The following is an 8193-nucleotide window of genomic DNA, read 5'->3' on the forward strand; positions in this document are numbered from 1 at the left end:
TAAAGACACATATAGGTTAAAAGTAAAAGGATGGAGAAAGACATAACATGCTAACACTACTCCAAAGAAAGCTAGAGTAGCTGTATTAATTTCAGACAGCAGATTCAGAGCAAGAAATACGAGGTATAAAGAGAGGCGTTGCATAGTGATAAAGGGGTCAGTTATCCAAGGAGACATAACAATCCTTAATGTGTATGTGTCTAACAACAGAGCGTCACAATACATGGAGACGCTATCTATTTAGGAGAAATAGGTAAATCCACTATAACAGTTGGAGACTTCAGCACCCCTCTGTCAGAAATGGATAGACGCAGCTGGCAGAAAATCAGTAAGGACATGGTTGAACTCAATAGCACCGTCAATCACCTGGATATAATTTACATCAATGGACTGTTTCATTCAACAACAGCAGACTACATTTTCTTCCTAATATCACATGGAACATCCACCAAGATAGACCACCTTCTGGGCCATAAAACACACCTTAACAAATTTAAAAGAATAAAAATCATACAATGTATCCTCTCTGACCACAGTGGAATTAAAGATAGCTGGAAAATCTGATAATACATGAGATTAAACCACACACTTCTAAATAACACATGGGTCAAAGAAGAAATCTTAAGAGAAATTAAAAAATATTTTGAACTTAATGAAAACACAACTTAAAATTTGTGGAATGTAGTGAAAGCAGTGCTTATGGGAAAATTTATAGCATTGAATGCATATGTTGGAATAGAAGAAAGATCTAAAATTAATCATTTAACCTTCCATTTTAGGAAAGTAAAAAAAGATCACATTAAATCCAAAGTAAGCAGAAGAAAAGAAATAATAAAATTTAGAGTAGAGGGGAATTCTCTGGTGGTCCAGTGGTTAGGATTTGGTGCTTTCAACTGATGCGGCCCAGGTTCAGTCCCTGATCAGGGAACTAAGATCCTGCAAGTTGCACGGTGCAGCCAAAAAAAAAAAAAAAAAGAAAGAAAAAGAATTTAGAAATAAATGAAATTGGAAACAGGAAGTCAGTCAAGAAAATCAACAGAACCAAAAGCTGGTTCTTTGCAAAGATCAATGAAATTGATAAACCTCTAACCAGGCTAATTAAGAAAAAAAGGGAAGGGGAATTCCCTGGCAGTCCATCCAGTGGTTAGGACTCAGCACTTTCACTACCATGGCCCCAGGTTCAATCCCTGGTGGGGGAACTAAGATCCTACAAGCTGCATAGCATGGTCAAAAAATAAAATTAAATTAAAATGAAAAGGAAAAAGGGAGGAACACAAATTACTGATTTCAGAAATGAAAAATGAATCTATCATGATAGATTCCCATGGACATGCAGAGGATAATAAAGTAATACTATGAATAACTCTTTGCCCACAAATTTGATAATCTAGATTGAATGGACAATTCCTTGAAAGGCACAGTCTGTCCAAACCTCACACAAGAAGAAACAGACCATTTGGATAGGCTTATATCTATTAGAGAAATCAAATCAATAATTAATAACCTTCCCAAACAGAAAGCACCATGCTCAGAGGGGTGCACTGGTGAATTCTACCAACTATTTAAGAAAGAAATTGTACCAGTTATCTACAGTCTTTATTTAGAGACACAGAGGAAGATAGATACTTACTAATTCATTCTGTGAAGCCAGCATTACCCTAATACCCAAACCAGGCAAAGCCATTACAAGAAAACTAGAGAACAATATCTATCATGAACCTACATGTAAAAATTCTCAGCAAAATATTATCAGATTGAATCCAGTAATTAAAAAAAAGAGTTATATGGCACAGCCAAGGGATTTATCTCAGGTATGCAGCCTGGTTCAACATTTGAGAATCAACTAATGTAATTCATTTCATTAACAGGCTAAAGAAGAAAAATCGCACAATCATATCAAGAGATGCAGAAAAAACATTTGACAAAATCCAACACCCATTCATGATGACAACTCTAAGGAAACTAGGAATAGAGGGGAAAGTTCTCAACTTGATAAAGAACATCTACAGCTAACAACGTACTTAATGATGAGAAAGTATTTAGAAGCTTTCCTACTAAAATCAGACACAAGGCAAGGCTATCCCCTCTCACCACTCCCTCTCAATATCATACTGGAAGTCCTAGCTAACACAAGACAAGAACAGATAATAAAAGATATACTGATTGGCAAGGAAGAAATAAAGCTGTCTTTGTTCACAGATGACATGACTGTCTAAGAATCCACAAAAAACTCGTGGAACTAATAAGCAATTATAGCAAGGTTGAAGGATAGAAGGTGGTATACAAAAGTCAGTTGCTTTCCTATATACCAGCAATGAACAAGTGGAACTTGAAATTAAAAACAATACAATTTACATTAGCATGGGAAAAATGAAATACTTAGATATAAATTTAACAAAATATGTACAAGATCTATGAAGAAAAACTGCAAAATTCTGATGAAAGAAACCAAACAAGAACAAAATAAATGGAGAGATAGTCCAGATCATGGATAGGAAGACTTATTTATTTATTTGGCTGTGCCAGGTCTTTAGTTGCTTCACACGGGATCTTTGTTGAGGTGTGCAGGATCTAGTTCCCTGACCAGGGATTGAACCTAGGCCCCCTGCATTGGGAGCGTGGAGTCTTAACCACTGGACTGCCAGGGAAGTCCCTGGTTAGGAAGACTTGATATTGTCAAGATGTCATTTCTCCCCCTCTTGATCTGTAGATTCAACACAATTCCAATCAAAATCCCAGCAAGATATTTTTGTGGTTATTGACAAACTGACTCTAAAGTTTGTACGGAGAAGCAAAAGACCCAGATTAGTCAACTCAGTATTGAAGGAAAAGAGGAAAGTTGGAGGACTGACACCACCCAACCTAAAGACTTACTATAAAGCTATAATAAGACAGTGTGGTATTGTCAAAAGAATAGACGCATCAATGAAACAGAATAGAGAGCCCAGACATAGACCCACATAAATAAAGTCAATGATCTTTGACAGCATAGCAAAGAAAATACAATGGAGAAAACACACTCTTTTCAAAAATGGTACTGGAACAACTGGACATTCACATGCAAAAAAATGAATCTAGACACAGACCTCACAAAAATTAAGTCATAATGGATCATAGACCTGAATGTAAAATGCAAAACTATAAAACTCCTAGAAGATAACATAGGAGAAAATCTAGATGACCTTGGGTATGGTGATGACTCTTAAAATACAATACCAAAGGCATGATCCATAAAAGGAATAATTGATAAGCTGGACTTCATTAATATAAAACAACATTTCTGTTCTGTGAAAGACACTGTCAAGAGAATAGGGGAAGCCACAGATTGGGAGAAAATATTAGCAAGGCATATCTGATAAAGGGCCATTTTCCAAAATATACAAATAACTCAACAATAAGAAAACAAAAAACCCAATTAAAAATGGGGTGAAAGATCTGAACATATTGCTCATTAAAGAAGCATATGGCAACTAAGCATATGAAAAAGTATTCAACATCATATGTCATTTGGGAATTGCAAATTAAAACAATAAGATACTACTACACACCTATTAGAATGGCCAAAATCCAAAACACTGACATCACCAAATGTAACAGGTATTCTCATTCATTGTTGGTGGGGATGTGTAATGATACAGCCACTTTGGAAGACAGTTTGGTGACTTCCTACAAAACTAAACATATTCTTACCATGTGATCTAGCAATCCTGTTCCTTGGCATTTACCCAAAAGTTGAAAACTCATGTCCACACAAGTTTTGTAGCAGCTGTACTCATAATTGCCAAAACTTGGAAGCAACTAAGATATCCTTCAGTAGGTGAATGGATAAACTGTGGTTCAGCTAGACAATGTAATATTATTGAGCACTAATAAGGAATGAGCTATTAAACCGTGAAAAGACATGGAGGAATCTTAGATGCATATTACTAAGTGAAAGATGCCAATCTGAAGAGGCTACATACTGTGTGATTCTAACTATACATTTAACATTCTGGAAAAGAAACCTATGGAGACAGTAGAAAAATCAGTGATTGCCAGGGGTTAGTGGGGAGGGAGGGATGAATAGGTGGAACAGAGAACATTTTTAAGGCAATGAAACTATGCTGTTATGATACTACACGGTAGATATATATTATACATTTGCCAAAACCTGTGGAATGTACAACACCAAGAGTGAACCTTAACATAGGAGTTTGGGTGATAATGATGTGTCAAAGTAGTTCATCAACGTAGCAAATGTACAAGTATTGTGGGGAACGTTGATATTGGGAGAGGTTGTGTGTGTGCGGTAGGGAGGAGGAGGTACGTGGGAACTCTGTATTTCTACTCAGTTTTGCTGTGAACCTAAAACTGTTCTAAAAAATAAAGTGTATTAAAAAATAATAGACAGGAGTTACAAGTAGATGTGTAAGTCTCATCTACTTTCTATGAGAAGAAAAAATTGATACAAGGTGAAATCAGAGGCCCTCATTCTCATTAGAGAATTTGCTAGTGTGGACTAAAGTAGAAATAGCCTGAGCAGGTAGGAGATACAGGTGATCTTTCCAGATACAGATCACAAAATGGGTATAGCAGCAAAATATAGAAGTATTGGGGAACCTCAGCCTCCTGGCAGCATTTGGAAGTAGGCCCTTTGTTAAATTCTTGACCTACTGTGCTCTCCATTTCATCAAATAGAAGAGAGGAAACAATGAGTGACACTGTTAACTTGTACTTAATTCTGACTCTTAAGATAATTCAGCTTATTTTTAAAATTTATTTTATTTATTCATTTTTATTTCTGAGATATACATTTTAAAGTAATAACTAGAATTATGACTTATAACATTATACCAGAACATATAAGATTTTTAGGAATTTCATGTAATGTCTGAAACATTTATATTTAGATTTATTTTTAATTCAGCTCATTTTGAACTGCAGGGCTTATTAGGTGAAAATGACCTGTCATTTTAGACTTTGTAACATGCAAGTAAGTGTACACTAGACATAGTCAAACAGACTTCAAAAAGTTGAAGCATATTTCATAGAGCTCACAAGAAATAAAGATAAGTATTGAATGAATTGAAGGAAGAGTTCATGAAGCCATAAATGTCTGCTACATTTTGAGGGGAACTCTTTTGTTTTTTGTTTTACCAGCTTCAGTTGACATTGCTTGGGTACATATTCCATTAGAGAGGTAGAGATAGCCCTTGCTATGGCCCCTCTGAATTGGAACAGGAAACTGAACTGCCACAGATGGGTTGAACATGAGGGAGCCAGAAGTGGTTGGTACTAATTCTGTTAAATACTGAGGCTCGAAATCTACCCATCAAACCCTTTCTCTTGGGAAAACACACATACACATAGCATACAAAGTAGATGGACACCTAATTTGCAGCTGCAAATCTGAATTGTGTTGTGCAGTTTTTCCTGTTACTTTTCAAGACGAACACATATCACAGAATTAGGGGGTCAGAGACTCCTTGGGTGGTGCTACGATCCCAAAGAAGTAAACTTTCTTTATGTTTTTTGTAGGTAATATAAGTTATCCATTATTGTAAGTAACCTGAACATATCTTTTCCTGATTGGAACTATGGAGACTCTGGAAAACCTGACAGGCTGGAGAAGTACAGGCATACCTCATTTTATTGTGCTTCACTTTATTGCATTTCACAGATACTGAATTTTTAAAAATTGAAGGTTTGTGGCAACCTTGTGTTGTCAGTTGATGGTTAGCATTTTTTAGTGATAAAGTTAGGTATGTACTTTTTTTTAGACATATAATGCTATTGCACACTTAATAGACTACAGTGTAGTATGAACATAACTTTTATATGCACTGGGAAACCAAAAAAATAATTCATGTGACTCACTTTATTGCTACATTCACTTTATTGCAGTGGTCTGGAACCAAACCTGCAATATCTCTGAGGTATGCCTGTACAAGGGACAGTTTCATGATTAAATGTAACAGGAAATTAAAATGGAACTTTTCATTTTGTCTCAGTTTTGGCTAAAAACTCCAAGGCCAAGCAATATAGGTGCCAAAATCACCCTCACATTCTAAAGCAAGGTACTAGGGTACCTTATGTAGGACATGCTAAGAGACAGAAAATTTCTTCTGTCAGCATTAGCTCATCTCCTATCTCTCGGCTATATAAGGGAGGGCAAAGAATCCATGGGGAAGGGCAGAAATGGTTTGGAGAGAATTTCTTTGGAGAGAGTTGTCAGTGTGCTGTATATGCCCCTCCTACTTCCTCTTAAGTATGTTGGGAGCACTTCCCCCTCATCTGAAACCAAGAGAAGAAAAACACTCAAAAAGCTTGAAGTATTTTCTCTGAAATGTGGAAGATGCAAGGTCTGTTATCTGAAATAAATTGAAAAAATTTAAGGCTAGAGGCTGGCTAGATAACAGCCTGTCTGGTGGCAGAATGAAGTAGAGCAGAGTTTAGTGGGGACAAGGATGCAAGTGTGTTTCCCACAGACCAAAGGTGGAAACTGCAAAGGAATACAATTGTAGATTATTTTAAAAGGAACTTTATCACAGAGATCCACCTGGAGAGGTAAGGTGACCCTTGTGGAAGCAAGGCGTTGAAGGCAGAGTCTTAGTTGGCCAGTTGTAGAAAGAATCATCCCTATAAAGGAGTTGCAGGTAGGAGATCCCTGCTGGGTCAGAGGATTCTTTGTGAAACCCACAGAAATTCCCCACTCAAGAAGGAATTCAGTATCTAAAAGATGCTGCACCCAAAGGACACCAATATCAGATTGCAACAGTATTTGTTGTATAAAATGTAGTCTTTTCCTCTAAATTTCTCCTCTTTTCCAGGCTGGACAATTGAGGGGACTTGAAGCAGTAGCTAGCAAGTGGTGGGAGGAGGTGGAACACAGAAGGGAGAAGAAGCAAGCCCCTCACTCCTTCTCTACTGCAGACTTAATTTCCTGTGGCAGTAATGGCAGTCAAGCCAGTGGCGGTGTCCTCTGTCCAGGGGTGGAATTGATGGTTCAGTCTGCAGCATCTTGAACCTGAGGGCAAGGAAAATGGTGACCAGATCAGTTCTGCTGCTTGGGCTTGGACATAATTTCAAGCTATAAATCTCTGAAAGTGTTTTCTAGTCCTCTTGATAGTTCTAGGACTTGCCCAATAATAAATTCCTTATCATTATAAATTAGCCAGAGTTGATTTCTGTGACTTGCAATGAAGTCAATCAAAAGCAGTATCAGGAATTTTGCAAGAAAACAGACCATCAGGGAAATGGGTCAGTCTGGGATTAATTATCTGACCTGTTGAGGCTGAAAGCAGTGAAAATCCAGTTGATTTTAAGGAGTAGATTATCTCTAGGTATGCAGGGGTGGAACAGTTAATAGAAAATCAACTCTGATTCCCTGGAAATAAGAAAGTATTAAAGGCAAAACCTTAGGGACCACAAGATTTTTGCTGTAGAAGAGTGTTAAAGTACACGAGTCATTCAAAGCCTGTGGGGGGTAGATGGTTGCTTCTGAAAGTGCCGGACATTTTAATGAAAGAGAATGGTAAATTCTGCTGCTCAATGATGACAAGGCTCCAGTTCAACTTCTCTGCCATTCTCGTCTTTCCCATCATGGTTGCAAGATGGCTGCTGCAGCTCCAGACTGTCATGTCCTTACATGACAGTATCCAAAGGCAGGAAGGAAAGGGTCTTTTCTCCCCACACCCTCCCTTTGTTTTCTTTTTAAAAAATTGAAGTATAGGGAATTCCCTGACAGTCCAGTGGTTAGGACTCCGTGCTTCCACTTCAGGGGGCAAGGGTTCCATCCCTGGTTGGGAACTAAGATCCTGCAAGCTGCGTGGCATGGCCTAAATAAATAAATAAATAAAAATAAAAATTGTAGTATAGTTGATTTACAATGTTGTGTTAGTTTCTGGTATACAGCAAAGTGATTCAGTTATACATGTATATACATATTATTTTTCGTATTCTTTTCCATTATGGTTTATTACAGGATATTGAATATAGTTCCCTGTGCTATACAGTAGGTCCTTGTTGATTATTTTACATATAGTAGTTTGTATCTGCTATTTCAAACTCCTACCTTATCTCTTCCCCACACCCTTTCTCCTTTGGTAACCATAAGTTTGTTTTCTATGTCTGTACGTTTCTGTTTCAAAAATAAGTTCATTTGTGTCATATTTTAGATTCCACACATAAGTGATATCATATGGTATTTGTCTT

The sequence above is a fragment of the Eschrichtius robustus genome, chromosome 4 (assembly GCF_028021215.1).
Source record: "Eschrichtius robustus isolate mEscRob2 chromosome 4, mEscRob2.pri, whole genome shotgun sequence".
NCBI classification, from domain to species: Eukaryota; Metazoa; Chordata; class Mammalia; order Artiodactyla; family Eschrichtiidae; genus Eschrichtius; species Eschrichtius robustus.